At 41.4% G+C, this 17,741-nt stretch overlaps 1 protein-coding gene across 9 annotated transcripts in view; it reads right to left on the reverse strand.

Moving 5' to 3' along the window:
- Nucleotides 1-17,741, reverse strand: part of SLC20A2 (solute carrier family 20 member 2) — a 108,264-nt gene that overhangs the window by 77,267 nt on the left and 13,256 nt on the right. For 2 of the 9 annotated variants that reach the window (XM_068532370.1, XM_068532374.1), the window contains exon 1: nt 497-735. The exons of the other annotated variants lie outside the window; for them this stretch is intronic. The gene's annotated coding sequence lies outside the window, so the exon portion shown is untranslated. Of the gene's footprint in view, nt 1-496; nt 736-17,741 lie in introns of those variants that run through there. 9 annotated transcript variants of the gene reach the window in all.

Consider the following 17,741-nt stretch of genomic DNA (forward strand, 5'->3'; position numbering starts at 1 on the left):
TATATGGATTTAAGCACCAAATCCTCCTTTGACAAAAACTGTCCATCTACACATTTTACAAAATTACATTTGACACTCCCATTATTTCTGCACATAAACTTGTAGCTCGCAGTAAGTGTAACAGGAATCCACTTTCAACACTTTTTTTTCCCCTCTAAGAGTTAGGTTACCATTGAAAATAAAGCTCAATGACACACCATTCCATTAATCAAATATTTGAGCAGATAAAGTATGCAACAATCCACAGATTGCTTTTGCAAAGATAAAAATAGTAAGAATCACATACTTTCTCCTGGGAAAATGGAGTAAGGCAGGTTTCTTGCATTAGGATACATTTAAGGAAAGCCCTTTCGCCACCATTCTTAGAAGCCTCTAAAGTGCCCACCCCAGAGCTCCCAGTTTTCCCAAGAGATAAAAAATTACTATGATAGCAACATTAGGAAGATTTAAGGAGAAAAGAACAAAGAGAAATCTGAAAGATTCACCCAGTACTCACAAGTACTTTCAAAGGAAATCGGGGCTGCAATTCTTCAAAGACTGCTCTCTGCGTATCACCAACAACCTGAGTCTAAAATAGACGCCTCTCACATGGGGCGGAGAAGTCACATTTCAGCTTGCTAACTTCTACTTGGGTAAACAGGTTTACAACTCATAGAACAAACCCTGGCTAAAATTAACTGCACCGGCGCAGCGGGCAGGAACTCGCTGATCTGCATCATGCGTGCGGGGATTTATTCGCTGGGACAACATTGGTGTCCTCTTAATGGGAGATCTGGCCAAGGGGCGTGCCCTGGGGAACAATACAGAGCATCATGATTATGCTAATTATTGAGTTCAGTCCCATGGTGCTATCTCCTTTTACGCTGTTTTCCTGTTTTCGCAAGTACTGACAGACGGAGAGAGAGTAAGCTCTTTTTCACAGCAGGCGTTCACTTGATTTTTAAGCACTTTCAAATCAGACAAAACTTTGGCAACAAGGTGGCAGTGCTGTATGCTCTTCACAAGGAAAAACCAAGTCAAGGGATATTCTGTCAGATTATTTACACAGCATGACTAGACGTGGTACTACGTGAAATTAAACAGGCATCAAAGACACATACCAGTAAGTCTACCAACAAAGAGCGGTAAATGAAAGCTCTTTTCTTGATATATAATGAACGAATTTCGTTTGCTTTCTGGCTTTGTCTTCTGCACCTCCCAAGGAGTCGCTATGAGGATACAGGTTCACTAATAAATTACAGCTGAGAACAAATATCTCAAATATTTGCAAAAGGCATCGTCCTTAGCAAGAAGCATGTTGAAGTGTATTTAACTGCCTTGCCTGGCTGTCTGGAACTGGTAAGTTGTCCTTTATAGGTGACAGACCATCTGTCAATCATGTTGAAGCTCAAGTTGACAGTTAAAGACCCCAAGTACATAGCTGATATTCAAAAGAAAATTAGAAGTAACACGGAACTTTCTCTGAAAAATACAAATTGCCTTAATAAGTACAACTTGGATCAAAGACACAGAACTGCTTATCTACTCAAGATGGTTCAGACTAGTTTGTGTAGATATTTAAGTTCTTATGACATATTTTGCTCTTACTGGACACTTTATGAGAGCTATCCAGGCACACTACGAACATCAATCAAATCTCCAAACATCTCTGGGAGATGTCATTTTCCCATTTTGTTTTATAAACAGATGGGTAAACAGGGAAATTCAATGCCTTGTCCAGCGCTTCTCACTGAATCAACACGGGATTATTCCACCCCTGCTCCTAACCTCTCTATGACATGTCTTCCATGTTAACTATTCAGCTATAATCCTACAAATCTTTTCAGAGCTGTTTGTTTTCCCAATTTTAAAATGTCGTATGTCAGTTTAGATTTCAAGAGATTTATTCTGCTCAGCTCCCAAATCCCAGGTCTGAGCTCTGAGGCTCACACCCCAACTCCCTGGTACAGGCAGGTGACATGGACCCCTAAGGCCTGGCTGTGTCCTTATGAAGCACTGGCCACCTGTGGCACGCCACCCAAAGCGGCGAACGGGTTGGTTTTCACTGGCCTGAGCTGGCAGCCACCAGCACAATCCCCCTCCCGGCTGTTTACAAAAACTGCTGGCTGCCAGTCTGGGCGTCCACCCCCAGGCCCAGCCTTCGGCGGCCACAGCCAGCACGAGCTCACCCCCGTGAGATGGTAGCTGCCCTGCACTCACCGTCCCAACCCCAGTCGCTGGAGTGGGCCCCCCACTCTGCGCCCAAAGGGAAGAACTTATCGAAGATGGCTGACCTCTGATTAACATGGTCAGTTCTCAGTGATCCACAGCGAACTGACTCTGGAATTCTTCATGCCAAAGGAGGACATCAAGAGGCTATTTTTGACACAATTATCCTTATCCTATTATGTCATAGTTCAGTCAAAGAGTTTCTAAGCCAAAACATTATTTCTAGCCTAAACTGAATAAAAGAAAAAAGCCAATACACCATAAATACTTATGCATAGGATCTGGCATCGGAGAGGGCCAAGATGACGGACCCACACCCCTTACACCGAAGGCAGGGGACGCCGAGCAGTTTTCCGGTTCCTCACGTGTCAAATATGCTGAGTATGACCCCACTGTTGCTTTCAACAGAGGCCACACCTGTTCCAAAATGCAAGAACGAAAACATTCCAAAGAAAATAGTGTATCCTCCAATGTACGAGTCACCCTGCTGTTTCCTTTTCATTAGTGAAAAGAATGTGAGAGTCAACTGTACTCTTGTTCCAGGCACACCTGTGACAGTAGAGAAAAATCTCTGTGCCTCATTTTAAAGCAAGGTAAAGCCTCCCGTTCGCTGTCATGAACTGTGGGTGGCAGGGATGAGGCAGAGGCAGAGCTATGCGCATGGGGGCCGGTGCCTAGGGGCTCTTCAGTCCGACAGACCCATGAAATCCAGACAAAGACAACTGTTCTGACGAACTCACGTTCCTGGACTGGCCTGGATAACGACTCTCCGGAGCAGCTACCTCTATAATTTAAAATTTTCTAGTCACATTAAAAAAGTAAAAATAAACAGGTGAAATTAATTTTCATAATATTTTTACTTAACTCAATATATCCAAGATGCTGTCATTTCAACATGTAATGAACATAAAGATCGCCAGTGAGAGGGTGGGAGAAATGGAAAGCTGAGGAACTCAGACAAACAGGAAGAAAATGACTCAGAAAAGAGAAAGGACTAAAAGGAGGACAAACAGACCAAAAGGAGGAGAGATGAAAAGAAGAAAAGCGTTTCTCCCTGGGCATGGACTCGAGTTATAGAATCCTGTAACAAATACTGTTCCCGGAATACTGGAATGTTGCCGTTCCGGGACTTGCTGCTGAGGATACAGAAAGGAAAGACAAGGTCTCTATGTCAAGGAGCTCACGGCTGAGTGAGAGGGACGGACCCCCCAGCCCCAACCTGGCAAATACACGGTTCTGGTAAATAGGGCGATGCAGTTATGTGCCGTGGGCCGTGGGAGCACAGGGAGGGGGGCAGCTTTTTAAATGAAGGTTATTTCTAATGAAATTTCTTTTACTGAAGTATAGTTGACTTTCAATTTTGTGTTAGTTTCAAGTGTACCGCAAAGTGATTCAGTTATATACATATAGATATTTCTTTTTCAGATTCTTTTCCCATATAGGTTTTTACAAAATATTGAGTAGAGTTCCCTGTGCTCTACAGTAGGTCCTTGTTGTTTATCTACTTTATATATTGTAGTGTGTGCATGTTACCCCCAAATTCCTAATTTATCCCCCCCCCGCCACTGAAATTTTAAATATATGTCCTAGAATATTTCAGGATTCTGAATTTTATTTTGGAATCTAGAAGAGTCATAGATAGATTATTCCAAAATATTTAAAAATGACATCTGGAACCAGCAGTAAAGTTTCCTCTCTGAGTTATTTATCATCTTCAAATTATACCTGGTTATTTGGCCTAACTAGTGAAGGTACAGGGCAGGAAAGAAGTAGGAAGGGGGAAAAATTCACATCTCACCACGGTCCCCAGTGTTTCAGAGGATGAAATAAAGTATTCAAAGGCATCGTGCTGAAAAAAAATCCCCAGCCCACTGGGGAGAAAGTCTTCTTTGGACCATAGCTGGGGAGTCAGTAAGACCTGGTTCAAAAGGCAGCCCCACCCCCCAGCTGTATGACCCCAGGCAGCTCAGCGGGCCTGTGAGTCTGCTTCCTCGCCACCCATAAAACGAGGGCGATGGTGCGACATCAAGGGGCAGCGTAAGGACTCCGGGCCGGCCAGGCACCCGGTCAGGCACGACCACGCATGCGCTCTCAGTAAACCACTGCGCCTTTAGGGTCGCACCCTTCCCACCTTCAGTGCAGTCCTCGCTGAAGATCGGTTTGGGATGTCACTGAGTGAGGATGAAAGCCTCCCTACTTTCATACTTCAAAGCTTCAAAAAAGGCAAAGTTGAAAGGGGCTTCAAACAATTGTTAAGTATTTCAGGGAAGCCAGGGTCTGCAAACTGTCTCTGAAAACCCTGTAGCCTGGACAGCCTGCTCAGTTCTCCTCTATTAGAGCAGCTCAGGCTGCAAGCCTAAGGCTGGATCAGAATTTAGGGACCCTGACCAACAGTATGCACAAATTTCATATCTGCTAGGTGGTGCAGTAATAGCCCCCTATCTGTTCCTGCTTCCCTGTATCCACACCCCGGGGGAGCCCCTGCCCACACTGACCCTGCGCTTGGCCTGCAGACACCACCCAGACACTTAAGTGCGGGCCCAGGGGAGCCTGCCCCGTCCTGCTGCACTTCGGAGCCCTGAGACCACCACCTGGAGACTCCCGGCTAGCCTTCTGAGGATGAGACCACGTGGAGCACAGACTTGCCCTCTGCCACTGAAGCCCCACCCCGGGCACCCCGACGGGCCAGGAGGCCATCCCAGGCCATGCGGCCCCAGCCAAGCCACCAGCTAACTGCAAAGACCAGCCGGGCTAGCTCCCACCAGAAGAGCCACCGGAAGGTTTCCTTTTCCCAGCTGCTAGAATTAGGTGGCTTGTTATATAGCAAAAGCTCACAAATATACTATCTTCAAAAGGTCTGTAATAGTCCATCTCTTTACTTCCAAACGAAATCCTCCAAGACTAATCTACGTCTATCTTACTCTTAAAAATTCACAATTCTAGCTTTAAAAAAATCCACAATTCTGATTACTACATTTACTTTGTCATCTCCATTATCACGTTAATCAAACTAAAATGAAATAGTGATATGGTCTGATGATAAAATTGCTAAAATGTAAGTGCTCTATTTATTTCATCCTATAATTGGAAACAAATATAAGTGGCCTTCGATGCTACAACTCTCTGTGCTAAAGTAATGACTTCTCCATCCTGGCCTTCAGAGTGATTACATGGGCAGAGTTCATAGCCTTTCAGTCTGTCTTAATACTTCAGAAATGGATTAAGAGTACCATTTACACACACATGAGCAGAGAAATCTGACTCAAAGAATAAACCACTTTTTCTTCAGCATTTTTTGCAAGCTAAAAATATATATACACATAGTAGCAAGTTCAAGACAGTTCTTTTTTAAGCCTTTGATAAACAGCTAATTCTGCATAATTTATAACATAATTATATCAGGACTATGAAAATAAAGGCAGCATTATTACTGCTGTTGTTTGAATACTTATTTTAACAGAGTTAATTTTTTAAGTATCTTAGAAGTCTCTGGGGAAAATTTATCCTCACCAATACATTCCTAATAGTCATCCATTTAACAAACACTTGTTAAACAACTGCTTCCTGCCACTAAGAAACTCCCGAGCATTTGCAAGATTTGAACAAACAGCAGGCTGCCCAAGACTATAGCAGAAAATGGTGTTAGTGACAGTTCTACCTTCAAGAGGCTTATAATCTGATAGGAGACGTGACAGTATATATATATATAAACTTTCTACCATATAAGAGGGTAATCAGTAAGCATCCCGAAGGGTAAAAATCCTTTCCAATAGGAATCTAAGAAAAGAAGAGGCTTCTAGTTGGGTTAGTCAAGAAAGGCATCTTGGAGAAAGTGGCATGTGAATTGAGCCTCTGCCTGCTGATAAGCTTTCAACAGTAAAAGGAGTGGAAAGAACATTATACAGAACCAACAACATGAGCAAAGACGGAGAAAAAGGAAGGCTGTGATGCATGTCTGTAGAATGTATGCCTGGGAAATGGATTTCAGCTCTATCAATTAATAGCTGTTTAGACCACTAATAAAGTTCCTTAACTTCTCCAAGTTTATGCTTGTAAAGTGTCCAATGATTGTATGGAGTCCAGAGCAAGACTGCCCGGGTTCCTTCTAGTTTCATCACTTAATAGTTGTTGACCCTGGGCAATTACTCTCTCTGTGTCTCAGTTTCATCATCTTTAAAATGGGCATAACAATATACAAGTTTCATAGGGTGATTATGAAGATTAAATGAGTTTATATTTGTAAAGCATGCAGAACAGTGCCTGGTGCTTAATATATAAATATTCTGTTAAATAAACAAACTCATGTTTATGCATACATAGCAAGATAGATAGATAGTTAGATAGCTAGACCAATAGACAGATGTATATCAATACAGAAATACAGATATAGCTGTATCACCAAGGACAGAACGTGTATGTAGTAGGTGCTAGATATATTTAATTTTTTCCTTCGTCTGAAGTTCACAGAGCACTGTACTAGAACACAAGGGTCAGCCATGTTTTCCTGTACCTCAACATTAGCCTCTGCTCAGAAGATCAGAGACTATCCCTCCTCTTCTCTCCTGGGGCAACCGCTGTGCATGTGAGATGCTAGGTTTAAACTGCTAGACAGACACAGCACGGCTGCCAGATTCAAACAAAGCTGTAGTAATGTCTCATGTAATAAATGTACCTTCATTGGAAAAATAAGCATAGGCTCATTAAGTACAATCAGAACCTCTATAATTTATTAGTATTCAGGCTAATCTAAAACAAGAAACCTTAAATGTATTGTAATTTGAGATTTCAGGGGGAAAAAAGTAGACTTAAAGCCACATAATTCAAAAGGTAGGTTAATGAAATCTTACTAATTCCAGTCTAATTTGGCTTCAAGTAGTTATGTATCCAAACTGAAAACACTTTTAAATGCAGTTTTATTACTTGAACCTATTAACAAATATTAAACTGAGTTCCCTCTGTTTTTAAGATGAGAATACAGATTATACTAAAAAAAAAAAAAAATTGCTACAAGTACTTGAAAGTATTCTGCTGTGTTGAAATAAGTAAAAATTTCCTGCAATCTTACACTATTTGTCTCGAAACCTCTTTTTCATAGATAATGCAGCAGTAAAAATTTCACCCACCACAGATCAAACTGTATTGTCAATTCCGCACTGGTGAACAGAATGTGAATTAACAAGTTATGCTGAACTGCTAATCGTAAATGCCCACTTCTCAGTCGACTCCATCCAATTACAGGAAAACTATTAAGAATCAGGCAACAAGCTATTAACCTCCAAAACCTTCTGGAACATTAGCACTCAGTATTCATTTCTGTTATTTCAGCCACGCTCTTTCACAAGCAATTAAGCCAACTTCAACAGCTCCTACAATCTCTTTCAGGGTAAGGACTAAAAGAGGGCTGTAGGTGAGCTCTTTAATACAGCCGTGCTGCTGGGTTCATTCGAATCCCAACTTCACTACCTACTAGCTTAGCAACCATAGGCAAGTTAACAGACTGTTGTAAAAATGAGTCTATGGACATACAACACTCAGAACAGTACTTGGCATGGATTTTTTAAAAAATATTTATTTTACCTATGTAAAATAATGATGAAGGGGAATTCCTGTTTGAACCACCTGTACATAGTAGAGAATCTACTTTGGGGCTCTGGGTTTTTACAGGAAACTTGCAGGGTAAAGTTGAAAGGACCCTCATAATAGCAGCCCAAGGCTGCCAGTTTTACTAATAATAATTTCAAGTAAGTTCTCATGGCTCCTGTGTTCCATTCTCAAGTCGCCGAGCATTCGTAAGATGCCTAAGTGTGTGGGAAAACACGACACTTGGTACCAGTTTACCAAGACAGTTGGGAAATCAAGGATTTGCTTTCTAACTTTTAACAGTTTTGTTGTAAACGGATGTGGTCTGTTCTCAACCAGACACACTGAGAAGTGGTCACTTCGGGGGTAAGCAGTTCAAAATCAACCTCAAATTAGAAGAGCTGAAATATTCATGAGAGATTCTAACTTCACTTGGCTACAAGAATCCGGTAGGTGGCTGGTTTCAATAGGGGGACAGAGCCTAGTCTCTTGAGATAAATGTACATGATTCTATCTCTTGAGCACTGTGTATTTCATTTTAAAAAGTGCTCCAATGAGGGCTCATTTTTCAGAATATCAGCAATAAACAAGAAAACAGAAGGATTAACAACTCAGCTCTTAAAACTGTAATAGCCCAGACATTATAATAATCCAAGAGGCCATTCTCAGAAACACAGAGACCAGTTCCTTTACACAGACCCTGGTTCACAAAAAGAAGCGTGGACAAACGGTACCAGGGTATTGGGGTTGATTGTAGACTGTGAAACAGGAGACAATTATCCATTTTAGACCTTAGTGCTCACACTGTAAGACTCGGTTTCTTCTTTTTCTTGACATTCTCTTCCTGTCTCTCTAATTGCCAGGAAAGGGTGCATTTCCCAGTTCTTTGAGTCAGAACTGTTTTTAAAAAAATGCTCCTAAAAAATAACTAAAAATTATTCTTTTTAGTTTCACTAATTAAGATCCTTTCATGTCAACTACATTGAAAGGAGGAGTTCTTGATAAATCCAGATTTCTTTAAGGCTTAACATGGGGAATACAGCCAATATTTTATAATAACTATAAATGAAGCATAACCTTTAAAAATTGTGAATCACTATATTGTAGACCTGTAACTTATAAAACATTGTACAACTATACTTCAATTTTAAAAAGTAAAAAAAAAAAACCCTCTTTTTAAATAAGATGATGGACACGTAAAAGAGTAGCATACTAATAAATTCCAACTAACACTTTGATTTTGAATAAGAAAATTCTTGTTATTATTCAACTCTAAGATATGATATTGGATTATAGGATAATAAACAGCCAGTTAGACGAAGGGTATTCTAGTTGTTCATACACAGCCTATCAGAAAAACATGCACATCATGATGTCGGACTAGTACTTACTGTTCTCTGTGTAAAAGTGTTAAATAAGCCATATCTTCTCCTAAGAGTGTAGTGGTAGGCCAGTGTACAGGAAAAATAATTAAGATAAAACCCTGAACAATACCCAAAAGAATCTCTCCGAGATCATTCACTAAAGTAATCTCTTTCAAAATTTAATCCTGGGCACTGAAGAAAAGGAGGAATCAATCACATGTAAGTTATGATTCTGTAGAATGTGTTGGACAATTCTGAGATACACTGAGAAAAAAAGTATTAACAACAGCCAAGAGAAGACGGCAGCTAAAACTTAAGGGTCAGAGATGAGATCAAAATTAGAAACATATAATGTCTGGAGAACCGTCCATATAAGGATATCTTTAAATCAGTAACTAAGTTAGGATAATCCACTAGGCAAAATAAACAGCTGCCATCATCGGAGTGGCTGATTCTTCATCTCTCATTCAGAAACCTCTGTACCATCTCAGGAGCCAAATATGACATGACTTTACGCTCAACAATGTTTGGAGCGATTGTCAAAGCTGGTCTCGACTTTCCTAGTCCCAGATGAGAAACTCATATACTTTGATCTTTCCTTTTTATAAAAGTACAAAAAAGCAACAGTAGAGGATGAACTTCTGCCGAGCCTTCCTCACCACATCTGGTACAGCACATTTACTTACACTCTCCAACCCCATGGGCTTTCTGATTCCCCAGAGCAGGCTGCTTTCCCCTCTCATTTACTTATTCATCAGACTTTCAGGGAACTTGCTAAGCTGGTGCCAAGCATGAGAAAGGTGAAATAAATAAGGATCTTACCTTCTAGGAGTTCAGTGTGGTATGGAAGACAGGCACAAATAATTGTAATACAGTGTAAGGCCTATAGCAGAAGTTTGCACAAAAGGAGGGTTGCAACTGTCTTTGGGACTTGGGGAGGGTCTGCGACGGAAATGACCAGGCAGAGAAAGAGCGAAAGGCATTTGAGGCAGAGCGATCAGTCCAGGCAAAAGCTCGGAGCATGTTCTGAGAATAGCAAAAACTATGTGCCCGGAGTGGAAGTGACAGGATGTGAATGGGGGAAGAGGCAGAAGATTAGGCTGAAAAAGTCGACTGCTGAGGTCCCTATGTGCCATGCTAACTCGGTGGTCCACTGTCCTGTAGCCCTGAGGCTCTCAACTCTGGCTACACATTAAAATCTCCTGGGAAGATTTAAAACAGAATATTGATGTCTGGTATTTGTTAGTATCAATTAATTGGTCCAGGATGGGGACTGGGCATTGGTGTTTTTTTACAGTCTTCCCATGTGACTCTGTTACGTGGCTGGGGTGAGAACAGCCACTACAGGAAACAGGGAGTCAACACAACTGTATGCACAGGATGGGGGTGTAAGAACACTAAAAAAATAAATAAATAACTGGGCAACAGTGTGAAGAGTAGATCAGAGGCACACAGACCAGGGGAGGAATGTCAATGGACAGAGGTTACCGAATACAGTCGAGAGGTAAGAGTCTAAGCCAGTAGTTAGTAGTAACCTTTCCTGGGTCACTGACCTGTGTGAAAGTCAATGATAAAGGTTAGATGCCTTCTCCTCAAGAAAAATGCACCTATGTCAAAAAATAAATACATAATTTCAGGGGATTATGAACCTCTTTGAGCAGTGGACTCAAGTGAAGAAACCCGGACCTAAAAGCAGTGAATAGAAAGAGGAGAGACTTTTGAGGTAGAATCAATAGCACTGATGACTCCCAGGTGAGGGGAAGAAAGAGGGATTCAGGCTGACACCACCACTTCTAGCTTTAGAATTGTTAGTGATAAACACGTATTCGTGCACTTACTTAAGTGTCAGGAACAACACTAAGCACTTAACGTGTACTCCTCTCAGGGAATCTTCCCAGTTCTAGAAGACAGATTGCGATCAGGTTCTTCACTGAAGAAACTGAGATTTAGAGACATTAAGGCGCTTGTCCAAGGTCATGCGGCATTAAGTGGTGGAGCAGGAATTCAATCCTCCAGAGCCTGCGGTGCTAACCTCTCCCCGGCACCTCTGGAGGTTGGAGAGGAGACAGGACAGAGCAGAAGTAGATTTAGGATGAGAGGAGGAAGGGGGAGGGGAGGGAACACACAAATTAGTTTTAGACAGGCTGTGTTCCAGATAGCACAAGACATATCAGTGGCGCTATCTGCTACATCAGGAAAAAAATAGAAAGGAGCTCAAGAGGGGACAGCAGAAGACATAGCAGTAGAATGTTTAGGGAATCCTCTCCATGAGCTGGGCACCGTGCTAAGTGCTTCTCTCGGGGTGTAAGTGCTATCGTTACCTTCCCTCTACAAGGAAACAGACTTGGGAGATCAGGTCCCAGAGCCAGCAAGTGGTGGAGCCCATCTCCTTAAGCCCTAACCTAAACCTCTCTGGCGCCATAACAAGGAATGGAACCCATGGTCGGAAGTGGCAGCAGCCCCCAAGCTGTTCTAAGACCACTAGTGTGAGATACAGGGTTTTTTGTTTTTTGTTTTTTTAAAGCTTTATAATTAAAACAAACAAACAAACCTTGACAGTATTTATCCATTTCCACAACTGAAAGGATTTTTATATTGTTTCAATTATTGAGGGGCAATAAGAGATATCCGTGTCTCACCCAAGTGAAATATCAGAGCTACATCTTCACAGGGCAGTATGCAGACTTGGGTGCAGGCCTGTGCAGACAACAAGCAAGACACAAATTCCAGGCAGTGTCATTATCATGAGTCAGGATTCAGAACAATTAGTCTAATGAAGATAGTGTCCTATGTTTCCAGAGGCCACAGTGAAGCCAGGAAGTGGTGAAATTTCCTTTTTTACTCTCTTTTTGCAGCATGAAAAGAATGTGGCTTTTCTCCTCTCTAAAGAGACAAAAATAAAGTCTTAAACCACACACTACAGGCCTAGACTAGTTACTTCAGGTTTAACAGTGGAATAACTTAGGCGCCACAAGTTTCAGATAAAAACCTGTTATATTTCAACATTTCAGCACCTTTGCAACACCTGTACTGGCAATCATGTAGCCTTTGAGTTAAAACCATCCCCTCTATAAAAGGACTTTAAAAGAGCCTACGATATTATCCTAGAATTTTCTCCTGTTTTGGAATTCAAGCACCTGGGAGAAGAAACATGACAATCCAATTAAAAGGGTTTTGAAGTCCTATGGTACAACCTCTCACTTAGAGCAGGAATTCCTTCTACAGCCCCTGTCCTGGTCCCCCATCATAGGCTTGAAGTCATGACTCTCCAGGGCACCCACCCCATCACTGGGGAACTCTCACCAGAGCTGAGAGCAGGTCACGATCCTTTGCCTTGTGATGTCCACGCCTTCACATATTTACTGCGCACTTGCGCGTCCACATGCACCAGCTCTCCACACCACCTTCCGGTCCTGCCCGTCCCCAATGCACGTCGCTCTTCAACACCCTCTCCTTCTGCTCCGACCACCCAACTCCTCCTCCGGTGCTTCCTCCCGTGACTGCACTTCTCAGCCCACCACCGGTCTCCCTCCCCTGCTAATGTCTCACCTAAGCATGGGTCACAGGAGTAAACACATTCACCAGGTGTGCTCTAACATCTATTTTCAGCAGCTGCATCACAGAGAGGCTCACAGAAGCCTGTGGCCAAATAAACTCATGGCTCGTTTTTGTCTCAGGTGCATGTGGGGCAGTCCTCAACTCCTGCAGATGGTTCATCCTGAGGCTACTTCATCTTGCTGGTTTTAGAACATTACCACCACCTATTCATATTATTCTGAATCCAGTCTGCTACGTGTGGTATTAGTCATCTCTCCTAGGTTGAATGTCAGCCTTCCTTGAGGCAACAGCCCTGTTGAAAATCTGATGAAAGCCATAAAATGTACACAGTTTTGCAATCAATATCAAATGATTCCTGGACCCCCATGAAGCCCATCCATTGGCCTGTCTAAGGTGAAACCGTAGGAATCCTAGGACCTGTGAAAAACACCTATGGTCACTAGAATTCATTCAGATCCATTTCTAAAATAATTGATTCTCCTATCTAATGCCCAACTTAATACCCAGAAGAAGCCAATTAACTGGAATTCAACTGACCTTAACTCACTAATTCTATCAGAGAAGATATCCAGAAACTAAGAAATCTGCCCAAAACCAAACCACAGGTTTTAAGAATATTTTAGACACAGAAGCACAAGCACCTAAAGTTATACATACAAAGATACGTGTTGCGTCACTGTTTGTAGAGGCAAAAAAAAGTGTGTGGGGAGGAACATCCTGAATATCCATCTGCAGGGAAATGGTTGAATAAATTATGGTATATTGAAAATTTTAATTCATTTTTTGGAAATAAGAGTTAGAGCTGATCTATTGACCTGGAGAAATATCCATGATATATTAAGGAGAAAAAGCAAGCTTCAGAATAATATATTGAGTATGATCCTAGTTAAAAAGCAAAAAACCCCGACAAACCTTACATCCTTAAACATACTTTTCTGAATACAGGAAAAGGTGTGGAAGAATTCACATCTGTGAACATGGGTGGGGGATGAATTCTTTTTTTCTTTGTTCATCCTTGTATACTTTCACTTGTTACGAGCAAATGCTGCTTTTGCAAAGTAATAAATTTTAAAAAGAAAAGAAACTAAATAAAGCTGACAATAGGATCTATAAATAGACTCAGCTCTCTCATCCCAACACTCCAGGCAGGTTTTCTTTTTCTTTGGCTGCACCCCACGACATGCAGGATTTTAGTTCCCGGATCAGGGATTGAACCCGTGACCCGCGCAATAGAAGCGTGGAGTCTTAACCACTGGACCGCCAGGGAAGTCCCAGGCAGGTTTTCTAAATGCCGAATTTCTCCAAAAGGTTCCCACCCACAGTATACCTTGGACGAAATCTAACTTCCTTTTTGACTTTTCAGGGATTCTGAGTTTTTCACTGTTTGGGGTACTCGATTCCATGTCACAGGCACTCTTCTGTAATACAGAGTAAAGCTGTGTTTTGTAGATTAAATGTGTCCACAGTTCACAAGTGTGATTATTTTCCCCCTTAGGAAAATATGCACCTCAGCAGAGCCGTAAATAAAAGAAAGGTATGCGGAACCCACATTAGTCCAATACGCAGGAGATGGATGCATGAAGCACAAACACTAGCAAATTCTAAGGTGAAGACATATGAGCAGAGATGCCATTCCTGTTGGTTCAGGGGTTCTCAACCTTGGCTAAACATCAGAATTACCTGGAAGCATTTTTTAAAAATCCCAGTGCCTGGGAGCCACTTCCAGAGATTCTAAGTTAACTGGCCTGGGTGTAGGTACTTGTTTCGTTTTTAAAGCTAACTAGATAATTCAGACAGAGTTAAGAACCACTGCTTTTTACAGTTCATCCTCTTCCTTCCTTTCTTCCCATCTTTTACAAAGAGCTTTTTCTTTATCAGTTATTTTAAGGCTACATTCGGGAAAGCCAAAACCGATCAACCAGCTGACCCTGTCCCCCGTCTATAATTCATATCATCCTTATGTGGACTTCTGATGCCCAAATTAAATAAAGTTACGTAAATCCATGGCTACCACAATTAAGGACCCTTCACATGTCAAAAGAGTATTTGTAGCGTCACCTGAATAATAACTTATTTATTATAAACTTTGGAGACAACGATTTTATGAAACATCTTAGGATGCCAAACATTATGTTGGAAAGCAAAAGTGCCAGCACTATTCTACCGATTATCTGAAATTTTGCCAGACATTAGTCAATTAATGGACTTCCTGGTTTTTTGCGCTACTCTAAGTATTTTTAAAAATTCAGCTCTACCACATCGCAGAAAATAGATAAAATGAAAAACCATTGCATGAACTATCTCCCCCATTCAAATTTAGTATCTGAGAACAATTATATGCCCAAGAAAATTTTTAATAAAGTATGAAAGGGGATTCATTAACAAAATGAAATATTTATTTAGTACATATTACATTACAGTACAAAAAAGACAGAATTCTGTACTTTGGACACATGCCGCAATTTATACAGAAAGATAGTTTAAAACAAAGGACAATGTATATTATTTATATTATTTATAATGGCTGGTATTAACAAATAATTGCCTTTATATATATATATCTACAAGTGTGGACGGCATTAGCATGCATTTTCAAAGAAGCTTACAATGGTCCATCAAAGGAGTTTTGATCCAGGAATTGCACTCCTAAGCATTTATCCTAGTGAAATGAAAACTCAGGTCCACACAAAACACCTGTATACAAATGCTCACAACAGCTTTATTTGTAACAGCCCCAAACTGGAAACCACCCAAATGTCCTTCCAAAAGACAAAAGTTTAAACTGTGATACATCCATACCATGTCAGTACTCGGCAATAAAAGGGAACAAACTATTGATACACACAACAGCATGAAGGGATCTCTGGGGCATTATGCCAAATTAAAAAAGCCAATCTCAAAAGGTCACATGCTGCATGATTCCATTTATATAATAGTCTCAAAATGACGAAATTATAAAGCTGGAGAACACGTTAGTGGTTACCAAGGGTTGGTGGGTAGAGGGAAGGTTATAAAGAGGTAGCAAGAAGCCTTGAGTTGATGGGTCAGTTGTGTATCCTGGTTGTGGTGGTGGTTACACAGATCTACACGTGATGGAACTGCACACACACACGCCACATATACATACACACCCACACATAGTCACACACACACACCACATATACACACCCACACACAGTCACACACACACACACACACCACATATACATACACATACACACCCAGTCACACACACACCCACCACATATACCTACACACCCACACACAGTCACACACACACACACCACATATACATACACACCCACATCCAGTCACACACACACACGCCACATATACATACACACCCAGTTACACACACACACACCACATATACATACACACCCACACACAGTCACACACACACACCCATAGTCACACACACACACCACATATACATACACACCCACTCACACACACACACCACATATACATACACACCCACAGTCACACACACACACACCCCACATATACATACACACCCACACCACATATACATACACACCCACACATAGTCACACACACACACATGTACATACACACCCACAAATAGTCACACACACACACACACACAGTGCATGTAAAACTAGAGAAATCTGAATAAGCTCTGTGGATTGTACCGGGGTCTATTTTCCGCTTTTGTTCTGGTACCAGTTGCCTCTGGGGGAAACTGGGTGAAGAATACACGGGAACTCTCTGTATTTTTACAACTTCCTGTGAATCTAACCATTTCAAAACAGAAAGTTTAAAACAAGTTTGAGGGAATCATGAAGGTGGTGACTTACTTACAATAAACCATTTTTCTTCATCTAAGTGAAGGTATAAACAAGTAACGGGAGATATACCAGATGGCTGGAGAGGAAAAGATGATGAATGATATTTACTGAGCGTTTACCGCGCACCAGGCACTACAGCTGATCTCATTCAACTCAACGCTCAGCCCAGTGAGGTGGCGGCTGCTAAACAGCCTCACTTTTCAGATGAGCGAACGGAAAGGCAAGAAATTCAATCAAGGTCACACAGACGGCAAGGAGCAACGACGTCGAAGTTAAGACCACCTCAAAGCAAAGAGGACAATTATTGTACCAAGAAGGGTTTAAAAAGTAGCTTAATATATAGGTAGAGTAGGTGAAATACTACAGACGTAAAATCTTAAATATGCCCACAGCATACCTGCTGAACAGTGTGTCTTCCAAGAACTTAAATCCACAATACACATCAGCCCTGGATAACTGAATGCGCTTGACCAGAGATGTATTTGAAACTGTGGTTATTTTTTATTTATCTTTTAAACTTTTTCTTAGAGATGAGAAGAAGAGTAACATTGATTTCTCCTCTTTAAAAGGTGCTCGCTGAATGGAAACAGGTAGATAAGAGGGAGCCAAAATTCAGAAATAATACAAATAAGGCACTCAAGATGGGGGGAAATAAAGCTGATTGACTGTCACAAAGCCTATTCATGAAAGAAAAGGGAAAGCTTGCAATCTCGTCAAATGCCAGGCAGGATAGTCTGAATGAGGTTAGAATAAAACCAGAATCCTCATACAATGAACAACAGGGGCTAGCAAGATGAATATTTGTTTGCAATAAAATAGTTTTAAATACAATAATGCAGTTAAGGTTGGCTTCAGTATGGCTTAGAAAAAGCAAAAGGAAACTTTCTGCCCTTTATCACTCCATCCATAAATTCAATGCAAATAATAAGGGGGGGGGGTGGTCGGGGGGGGGGCGGTAGTGGGTGGCAGTTTTAAACAAGATTGGCCACAAGCTGACAGATAAAGCTGGGTGATAGGGACACGGAGATTAATTCTCAAAGCAGCTTTTGGGACCATTGGTGCCACCTGCACCACCAGCCCTGATCACATGAAAAAAAGCAAAAAGAAGGGAGGCAACTACAGTGATAAACACATCACTGTTTTCCCAGGTCAGGTGGAAATGCTCACTCCTCAGAAATCTGCTTAAATATCCTTAAGAAAGAGTCAGGGACACCTAAAA

This window comes from Eschrichtius robustus, chromosome 21 (genome assembly GCF_028021215.1).
Source record: "Eschrichtius robustus isolate mEscRob2 chromosome 21, mEscRob2.pri, whole genome shotgun sequence".
Classification (NCBI taxonomy): domain Eukaryota; kingdom Metazoa; phylum Chordata; class Mammalia; order Artiodactyla; family Eschrichtiidae; genus Eschrichtius; species Eschrichtius robustus.